Source organism: Podarcis cretensis (assembly GCF_951804945.1).
Source record: "Podarcis cretensis genome assembly, chromosome: 9".
Classification (NCBI taxonomy): domain Eukaryota; kingdom Metazoa; phylum Chordata; class Lepidosauria; order Squamata; family Lacertidae; genus Podarcis; species Podarcis cretensis.
In genome coordinates, this window is record NC_137178.1 from 8,203,294 (window position 1) to 8,213,050 (window position 9,757).

Below are 9,757 nucleotides of genomic sequence, written 5' to 3' on the forward strand. Positions count from 1 at the left end.
TCTTTCGTCTTGCGAAGCAAGCCCATTGACAGCTTAGCGGATTAGCGCTATTAGCGGTTTAGCGGCTTTTAGCGGCTTTTAGCGGCTTATCAGCTTAGCGGATAAGCAGATAAGCGGCTTAGCTGCTTAGAAAAAGGGGGGAGAAGGGGAAAAAAACCGCAGGAACTCACAAGACATTTTCATCTTGCGAAGCAAGCCCATAGGGAAATTCGTTTTGCAAAGCACCTCCAAAACGGAAAACCCTTTCGTCTAGCGGGTTTTCCGTCTTGCGAGGCGTTCGTCTTGCGGGGCACCACTGTACTAGTTAGCATTACTAGGCTTGTGATAGCTCCCAAAAATATAGGATTGCACTGATTCCCCTCCCGCTTGAGGTTCAGCTCTGCACCTGATAAGGAGGTGTTATGTGAGACGCCTTCAACACAAATGGACATGCTTTTAAATGTGATTACACTCTAGAGTAGCAAGAGAATGGCAGTATATTTCTGTTCCAACAATGAAAGTGTGTGCTTTATACATAAAGAGATTTTTTTAAAAAAACAAAAACAAAACCAACAACACACACTTACCCAAAATGACAGGGCAGGCTAGGCAGGGGGGAAAACTATTAAAGAAGTAATCCTATCATGCGAAGCAAACATCATTGTAGTTTATAACAGATGAAAGACTCTGTCAACAGTGTGTGGTGTAAAGGGGAAAACCAAGCGATTGCTTGCAGTCTGATCTTTTTCTTCCCGCCGTGTTTATCTTGCTGTTCAAATATTTGTCCTCCCCCACCCCCACCCCAAAAGAGCTCAGAGAAGCAAATATTATTACAACACCACTGTGAAGTAGGCTACCTATTGGATATAGTGGGCTTAATGGATGAATGGGAATTTGAATCCGGGTCTCAGAATTCCAACTCTTTCTCCATGTGATCAAGAATGGGGAACCTGTAGCTCTCCAGATGTTTCACTCAGCACCAGCCAGGCTGGCCAATGGCCAGGGATGCTAGAAGCTGCAGCCTTGCAACAAGATTTCCTATCTTTCTTCTACCCTGTAGTAGCTAACCTTCATGGGTCTTTAAGGATAGACATCCATGGAGTGTTTGGAACAAGGTACCCGCAATCTGCCATCTCCTGAGGACCCCACAGCTACATCTGCTGTGGCCTATTAATTGAAATAAAGGTGATTTTTAGATTTCAGTGTGGCATGCCTAGCCAACCTTAGGGACATTTTAAGACATGTCAGTAGCCTTCCTATTGAAAAGATGCCTATTTCAAGCATGGTGTTCAGATGGGTAATAGTCCTACAGATCCAGACTCTCCTGAATGATACCAATTACCCAGATCCATTTCAATTTGGAGTCCAGGTTTCACAATAAAATAGCTTTAGGCCACATTCACACCATACATTATGAGGACCAGTTGAGGGAGTTGGGTATGTTTAGCGTGGAAAAGAGAAAACTGAGATATGATAGCCATCTTCAAATATCTCAGGGGCTTTCACATGGAAGATGGAGCAAGCTTATTTTCTCCTGCTCTGGAGGGTAGGACCCAAACCAAGGGGTTCAAGTTACAAGAAAGATGATTCCAACTAAACATCAGGAAGAACTTTCTGATGGTAAGATACTGTTTGATAGTGGAACAGTCTCTCACAAGAGGTTATGGACTCTCATTACCTGGAGATTGTAAGGCAGAGGTTGGATGGCCATCTGTCATGGATGCTTCAGTTGATATTCCTGCCTTGCAGAGGACTGAACTACTGTAGATGACCCTTGGAGTCCTTTCCATACAGTTGTATGAATTCTCTGAGTTTAAAAGACTATGATACCACTTTAAGCAGTCATAGCTTTTCCCAAAGAATTTTAGGAGCTCCAGTGTGTTACGGTTGCCGGGATTTCCTAGGAGACTCCTATTGTGTTCTTGGAGCTACAAATCTCAGAGTGGTTTAACAACCAATCCCTTTTCACAGAGAACTCTGGGAATTGTAGCACCGAGAGCAGAATTCCCAGAATTCTTTGGGGGAAGCTATGGCTGTTTAAAGCCACATATAATGGATATGTATTTCTGATTTAATTGAATATTTTGAAGTGCATTAAGTTATTTTTAATAACATTTGGTTTGAATTATTATTAGTGAATGGGGACGCGGGTGGCGCTGTGGGTAAAACCTCAGTGCCCAGGACTTGCTGATTGTATGGTCGGCGGTTCGAATCCCCACGGCGGGGTGAGCTCCTGCCTTTCGGTCCCAGCTCCTGCCCACCTAGCAGTTCGAAAGCACCCCTAAGTGCAAGTAGATAAATAGGTACCGCTTTATAGAGGAAAGGTAAACGGCGTTTCTGTGTCCTGCGCTGGTGCTGGCTCGCCAGAGCAGCTTCGTCACGCTGGCCACATGACCCGGAAGTGTCTCCGGACAGCGCTGGCCCCCGGCCTCTTAAGTGAGATGGGCACACAACCCTAGAGTCGGACACGACTGGCCCGTACGGGCAGGGGTACCTTTACCTTTACCTTTATTATTAGTGAATATCAATATATGTATCAAGGCTTTGAGATTAGACCACTGAAGAAGCCTGGAAAACCACCTTGGGAGTGTGCTACCTGCAAGCCCCAGTAAAAGGGCCCCATCGGGGGCGAACAGCGGTCTCTTGATTACTTGGACTGCCAGGGCGAAACAGGTGCAAAACGGCGGCACCCTGTCTACAACTTCATTAACATCCATCTACAACTTCACTAGCATCTCTCAGTATTGTGAACAACACCGAACTTACCTTTTGTTGGTATCTTCATGAACTTACCTAAAAAGATAAAGAAAACAAAAGACTGAATTAAGCATTTGAAAAATCCATTGAAACCAGACATTATAAATTCATCTTAGGTTGGGTAGTTAGCAAGTCTCTGTGGCTTTGTATTTTTCTCAGAAGATTGATAAAAAATGTATAATTATTTTGGTAGTTATTGTGTATATATTAGTCGCCGATGTGTTGCATGAGTCGTACTACTACTATGGCTGTTTAAAGCAGTATCACAATGCTTTCAATGTATGGGTTGGATGTAGCATTGGTCTCCTTGCTGGAAAACTTCCGCTGAAGGGGAAGCCCTTCAATGACGCCACTTCGTGATCTGTCATTATGATGCTGCCTGCATCCAGTGGCTTATCAGCTGTTCCTTCATGTTTAGACATTGGCAGGGTTTCCTCTACCCAACTTCTAAAGACTCGAGACAAGTTTGCTTTCCTTGCCATCAAGGCAAATTAAAACAACGTCAATGAATGAGGGCAGATGGCACAGATGCAAATTAATCAAATCCATCAGAGTCTTTTAAGCTGCCCCAAGTGTAGTTTTTACTCTGTGTGTAATTTTTTTCTTCATGTATTACAATACTTTGCAGGAGGAATCGGCTTTTGTTCACGCGGACAGGCTGTCTCGCAGATGGGAAGCTAGCCAGGTGCCACATTAATGCTTTCTTTGAGAGGATTGTGAAGATCTATTTTCATGGCTGCGGCCGCAATCGCATGAGCTCCCCCTTGGCAATTTTCACTGCACAAATGTTTACCAATATGCCATCGCGTTAGGAGGATCTGAGGCAGGGTTCTCAAAGGATGCAGATCAAAACACCTTGTTCGGTAATTCTGTATGAAAGGCCTGCAGGCAAAGATGATAGATATGTTCTAAAATGTAAATGATACCAAACGCTAAGGCAGAAATAGGGCACCTCAAACCCAAGGGGGTGCACATGTGGCCCTCCAGGCCTCTCTTTCTGGCCCTTGGGATTCTCACCAAGCCATATTCCTTGGTCCCATCCTTAGCTGTTTTTGCCCTGCTGGAATAGGGCAGTGCACCCTAATAATGCCTCTTGATTGACCAGGTGCTTCCCAGCCAAAGGAATGCACATGGCAGAGAATTAATGCTTTATTGTCAAAGATAACACAGTATCCACAGCTCTGGATACTTAAGCACCCCGATCTAGTGTCTAGGTGGCTATTCCCAGGTCTGTGCTCTATGGTGCAGTTGCAGCAATTGATGAGCCCTCCACCAGTTTATGTACCTTCCCCTAATGGGCTGCATACACATAGCTGGAGACTACGCATGCGTGGAAACTGCCTCTACTCTTCCCACTTCAGTTCTCTCCTGGTGCTGGGAGACAGTGTTGTGGGAGATAGTGGGTAAGCACTGGCGTGCCTCTTCCTCCTCTTCTTCTGACCCATCCTGTACTCCACTCTCTAGCTCTGAAGCTTCTCCTGCCTCTGCCTCCTGCCTCCTGCCTGGTACATGTCCCCACAAATCACTGGCCCCCTCTCCTGAGTCAGACTCCAGTCCCACTTCCCCTTTTACATCCTTGTCATGGTCCTGCCAGTCCCTGACACCTGGCTGGCTAAAGGATAGAAATGGGCGTGTGTAGAACCTAGTACCCCATCTGCTTATTCTGCTTCTTCTTTGGTGATCTCTCATAGCTGAGTAAGATTGTCTTCCATAAATACAGTTTTAACAATAAGTCCATAAGTGACTGTGGAGGCCAATTCTGGATTCACACGTCCTTCCACAGTGGGGACATTGGTTTTCAGGCAGGAGCTGATCACGGTGTGCATTTACCAAGTGTGTAGCAGCCCTTTTTAGGATCCACTCTGCTCACCCTGAAAAGGGGGAGGTGCTAGAAAAGGTGCCCTAAACATAGTCTGCCTCCCTTTCCCCCTGACTGGATTACTGCGCCCAGTGGGGTCACCACCTAGCAGTTGTAAAAGACAAATGAACTTTGGAACATGGAACATATAGACTTTGTCAGATAACTCAGAAAGCAAGCATCCTGAACACAGAACTGCCATCATTGCAAGAGAGCTGCGACGTTTTAACATCGATATTGCAGTGCTTCAAGAGACTCGAAGAGCAGGCAAGGGACAACAGAACGAAGAAAAAGGAGGCTACACATTCTTCTGGAAAGGTCTATCTGAACAAGAACATTGAATACATGGGGTAGGCTTTGCTATAAAAAACGACCTTGTGAAGCTACTGTCAGAAATCCCTACTGGCATTAATGAGCGACTCTCAACCCTTCGAATAAAGCTCACCAAAAACCAACAGGCTATTATTATAAGCGCTTATGCACCAACACTGGATGCCGATGAAGACATTAAAGATTTTTTTTTTACTCTCAGCTGGATACTGTCCTATCAGAGACACTACACATTTAAACCAGGATCATACAACTTTAAACAGTCATGTCTTTGCCCTACAATAACAACATTGGGAACTGTAGTTTGTTATGGGTGCTAAGAGTTGTTATGAGATCCCTGCTCCCCTGGCAGAGCTAAAATTCCCTGGATGGTTGACAGTCAATCGCACTTCCCAGGGAAAGAGCAAAGGGGTATTCACACGGTTACATTCAACAAGTGTGCAATCTGTGTACATGTTAGTTGAGCTGTGCAAATCAACAACTCTTTCACACAAACAACTAGCACCTGTGTTCACTGTCATGTGTGAGGAGGCCTCAAGATCTGCACCTTGTTTGTGGACAGAGAAATTGAGCAGGGATTGGGCGGGGGGGGGGGGGAACGACCACAGGACTGAAATCTTTCCTGGGAGGAATAATAACCTGTGAACGAGGCTCTGCTTGTTGGAGCATCCAGGGCTGAGCTCACGTTCCAGGGAGGAGGAGGACTCAAACCGAACTGAAGCCAGCATTCACAGGCCTCGTTCCTGCTGTTATCATTTTGTTTAACGAGAACTTAACAGGTGAACTGTGAAGAATGGAACAAAGCTAAATGAGAGAAAATTATCAATACAGCACTAACAGTATTAGCATTAATTGAATTATAAATGACATTAGCAGATAGTCTACTTAGCAGGCACTGTCTGGGAGCCATTAGCCCATAAGAAAATCCTTGGGATGTGCTTCTCCATCTAAGGGCTTGCCAACACTGACTGCTGGGATACACCAATTGCTCCTGAAAAGGCAGATTTATCTCTTGACACACAGCTGATCCATCAAAGTTTTTCACTCATTCGAGTAGGTAACCATGGTTGGGAGATCCCATCAGTGTCTGAAGTATGAGGCTACTTTAATGTGCACTGATCAGTGAAAAATTCAGTATTTCTTACTTGCTTCCTTGGGATTTTTTAATTTTTTGCTCCCCTCTCTCTTTTTGCTATGGTGCATCTCTAGCTCTTTGACCCACCTGAAGCCCTTTAGTGAAAGCGCCATCAAAAGCATATTTTGTACAATGCTTTCCAAAAGAGCAAAGCCTGAGAACTGAAAAGTACAAGCCTAGGCTAAACAAATTTATGAGTTTCATTCAGGCAATCCCTTGGGGCACAGATTGACATTGGGAATGTGCAACATGGGTTTTCACAACTGTCAGGCAGCATGGGGGCCCGAGATTTGTTAGGACTAGAAAACACCAGGGCTGTGTGCTCAATAGTCTCTAAATCAGGGATGGGCATACTTGAAGTTTATCAGATCTCCTCCTCTAACTCCCAAGGTCTGTTGCCTACAGACAGGGGAAAGTGGCTTCTTCTTCTTCTTCTTCTTCTTCTTCTTCTTCTTCTTCTTCTTCTTCTTCTTCTTCTATTTATTTATACTCCGCCCATCTGGCGGGGTTTCCCCAGCCACTCTAGGCAGCTTCCAACAAAAGATTAAAAATACATTAAAATGTCACGCATTAAAAACTTCCCTAAACAGGGCTGCCTTCAGATGTCTTCTAAACGTCAGGTAGTTGTTTATTTCCTTGACATATGATGGGAGGGTGTTTCACAGGGCGGGCGCCACTACCGAGAAGGCCCTCTGCCTGATTCCCTGTAACTTCACTTCTCACAGGGAGGGAACCGCCAGAAGACCCTCGGAGCTGGACCTCAGGTTGAACAATGGGGGTAGAGACACTCCTTCAGAACAATGTGCTTCTGAAAAAAAAGCAGTACTAGAAGTGAACTCACCCCAGATCTCTTTCACACAAGAGCCCACTGCCAACTGGCTTTCTTATTTTCAATAGCCTAACTGAGATGGGAAAAGTCATCTTGTTGTTGCTGCTGTGAAACAACTGGGATTCAAGAACCTTTGCTGATCAACTGCAAATTATGCTGTGAGCTATCAGCAGATCTGTATCACCCCTGGTGGCTGGTTCCCATTGGAACTGGAGAGGTAGAAGGCAGGGGGTCGAACAGTAGGTGGTGCCATAGCCAGCTAATTATACTTTTGTCCTCATTCTCCTCCCTGCTGAGTTCTAGAAGGGCTACCAGTCATTGCAGCCAGGAGAATGGTGCAACAGCAACACCCCTCTTCATGTGTTGTGAATGATGAGGAGTCCAGATTTTTGTACCAGCTGCTTGACAGAGGAGAAATTCCTGTTTTCTTGCTGCTCTGGAGGCCCTTGGTCTGGCCTGGTCCAGTGTCCTGGATTGGGAAATGTGGCATCTGTATCTTGCTCCTTAAAGTGACATCTGGTTCCTGAGGGTTCTGTCCTCTCCCCCATGCTTTTCGACATGCACATGAAGCTGTTGGGAGAGATCATCAGGGGGTTTGGGCTGGGTCTTCATCAGTATGTGGATGAGACCCAGCTCTACCTCTCTTTCAAATTGGAACCAGTGAGGGCGGTGAAGGTCCTTTGTGAGTGCCTGGAGGCAGTTGGAGGATGGATGGTGGATAACAGATTGAGGTTGAATCCTAACAAGACAAAAGTACTGTTTTGGGGGGACAGGAGGTGGGCAGGTGTGGAGGACTCCCTAGTCCTGAATGGGGCAACTGTGCCCCCGAAGGACCAGGTGCACAGCCTGGGAGTCATTTTGGACTCACAGCTGTCCATGGAGGTGCAGGTCAATTCTGTGTCCAGGACAGCTGTCCACCAGCTCCATCTGGTGCAGGCTGAGACCCTACCTGCCCACAGACTGTCTCGCAGGAGTGGTGCATGCTCTGGTTATCTCTTGTTTGGATTACTGCAACGAGCTCTACATGGGGCTACCTTTGAAGGTGACCCGAAAACTACAACTAATCCAGAATGCGGCAGCTAGACTGGTGACTGGGAGCAGCCGCCGAGACCACATAACACCCCTCTTGAAAGACCAACATTGGCTCCCAGTACGTTTCCGAACACTATTCAAAGTGTTGGTGCTGACCTTTAAAGCCCTAAATGGCCTTGGCACAGTATAGCTGAAGGAGCGTCTCCCATCATTCTGCCCGGACACTGAGGTCCAGCACCGAGGGCCTTCTGGCGGTTCCCTCACTGTGAGAAGCAAAGTTACAGGGAACCAGGCAGAGGGCCTTCTCGGTATTGGTGCCCACCCTGTGGAATGCCCTCCCACAAGATGTCAAACAAATAAACAACTGTCTAACATTTAGAAGACTTCTGAAGGCAGCCCTGTTTAGGGAAGTTTTTAATGACTGACGTTTTAATGTATTTTTAATCTTCTGTAGGAAGCCACCCATATGGGCTGGGTATAAAGAAATTATTATTATTATTATTATTATTATTATTATTATTATTATTATTATTCCCAGCCTGTCTGTTATTGCAAAATGAGCCTATGAGCAAAGAGAAAGTGATAGAATGAACAAGTTATTCCGGATGACCCCAATTTTATGGTGTCAGAACACAACCCCCCACTTGTTCCTTCAGAGGCGACACAGCAATCTGCACACATGCCATGGCAACTAACTCTTCTCCTACTCTGCAATGGAAGAGAAATCTTGTCCAGAGCAGTAAACCACTCTTCGTTCAGGCAAAACGTTTTTCCCACTCACAGAGATTGACTGAAATGGGCAGAGATTGCACGATCTCTGAAACATGCTTGCCACTCACAAATTGACTCCGTTTGCCGTCTATCACCCCAAATGCTTCCGCTGCATTTACTGGATGGCTTTAAGACTTGCTGTATTTCAAAAGCTGAGTTTCTTTCGGGGGGGGGGGAGAGAAAGAAGTCCTTGTAATCCCATCATTCCACAGGGTAGCGTTACAGGACTCACCCGAGACACATTGACTCAATGCTTACTAGTGCCAGAGTCTATTTTCATTCACATCATCGATGACTGATAAGGGAGCAGGAAACTCAGAGAGATGAGGGGTGCAATCCTGCTCTGTATTTGAAGTTGTGGGGTGCAGAGGCTCAGTTACTTCACTAGCTTAAAAGATGGCCAATCTTGTCAAAATGTCAGTAGTGGTTTTTTCCTCCACAGGCTAGCTGGCTGGTTGTGGATTTGAAAGCAATTTCTAGAGGGTGAGGAAAGCCAAGCCAATACCCGCCCCAAGCTGGGTATCGTTAACAGGGACACATGCCTTTTATGGCCTGAGATCCTGCCTCTCAGCTTTTCCCTGTGACGTTCCTTTTCAAATGAGGCATCCAAATACGGTCGCTCTCTGTGATTTCGTGATGCAGCTGTGGAAATGATCCAATTTGACACACAGTTCCAATTCAGTAGATACCCGCTTCAGGATGATTTCGGTGGAGTCACTGATCTATAGGAAAGAAAAGAGGTGGGATAAATCTGTGAGGGTGAACACACCACCAAGTGTGCAAGTGGTGATATTTCGTGATCAGTGTATGTGTGTCTTAGGTAGCGGTCACAATGATAATAGTGTCTGGTGCAGCTTTTCATTACAAGGATGGGTGACCTTTCCAAAACTCATATTTATTGGCTAGAAACCTTATTTTAGCTTGAAGGCCACAGTCCCTTGTAGCAAGCCTTATGGGGGCCACATGTCAGTAGCCAGGGCAAAAGGGGGTATAGTATCAGGTGATAATTTTCTGTGTAGCCACCTACGTTTCAGCCATGCAAAGCCAGCAATTTCTACACACGTAC

At 45.8% G+C, this 9,757-nt stretch overlaps 1 long non-coding RNA gene across 1 annotated transcript; it reads right to left on the reverse strand.

The window, feature by feature from the left end:
• Positions 1 to 3,542: 3,542 nt before the first annotated feature.
• LOC307224482 lies at positions 3,543 to 9,406 on the reverse strand. The gene is made up of 3 exons (XR_013842569.1): positions 8,950 to 9,406; positions 5,564 to 5,708; positions 3,543 to 3,618 (listed from the first exon to the last, which is right to left on the reverse strand). It is a non-coding gene; the product is annotated as an uncharacterized lncRNA (long non-coding RNA).
• Positions 9,407 to 9,757: the final 351 nt, after the last annotated feature.